A 636-nucleotide genomic window follows, 5' to 3' on the forward strand; every position below is an offset into this window, starting at 1 on the left:
TCAGTAATATTTTGAAATAAATCTTTTTTCTTTTTAACTGTAGGTCTCAACAGTGGGCCTAAAATATTCATTAAACCATGCCATAAACAGATGTGCTATCATCTAGGCTTTGATGTTCTAGAGCACAGGCAGAGTAGATTTAGCATAATTCTGAAGGGCTCTAGGACTTTCAGAATGGCAAATGGGCATTGACTTCAATTTAAAGTCACCAGCTGCATTAGCCTCTAACAAGAGAGTCAGCCTGTCCTTTGAAGCTGTGAAGCCAGGCATGGATTTTTCCTCCTTAGCTGTGAAAATCCTAGATGGCATCTTTCAATAGAAGACTTTTTTGCCTACATTGAAAATCTGTTGTTAGTGTTATAGCTCTTTTAGAATTTGTCTAGCAGGTTTTCCGGTTTTCATCCAAAAACCCCCATGGTTGGGGAGGGGGGCGTGGGGAAGAGGAAAATCTCTTTAGTGTAGCCACCTTCATCAATGACCTTAGCTAGATCTTCAGGATAACTTGTTGCAGTTTTTACAATAGCACTTGCTAGTTCACCTTTTCTGTCTTGGAAATGGCTTATTTCCTCTAACCTCATGAACTGCTAGCTTCAAACTTCTTCTGCAGCTTCCACACCTCTCTCAGCCGTCATGAAG

At 40.6% G+C, this 636-nt stretch overlaps 1 non-coding gene across 1 annotated transcript; it reads left to right on the plus strand.

Moving 5' to 3' along the window:
• The first annotated feature begins 352 nt into the window (after positions 1-352).
• On the plus strand, positions 353-414 carry LOC119626384 (U7 small nuclear RNA). The gene has a single exon (XR_005242555.1). It is a non-coding gene; the product is annotated as a U7 small nuclear RNA (small nuclear RNA).
• Positions 415-636: the final 222 nt, after the last annotated feature.

This window comes from Chlorocebus sabaeus, chromosome 20 (genome assembly GCF_047675955.1).
Source record: "Chlorocebus sabaeus isolate Y175 chromosome 20, mChlSab1.0.hap1, whole genome shotgun sequence".
Taxonomy (NCBI): Eukaryota; Metazoa; Chordata; class Mammalia; order Primates; family Cercopithecidae; genus Chlorocebus; species Chlorocebus sabaeus.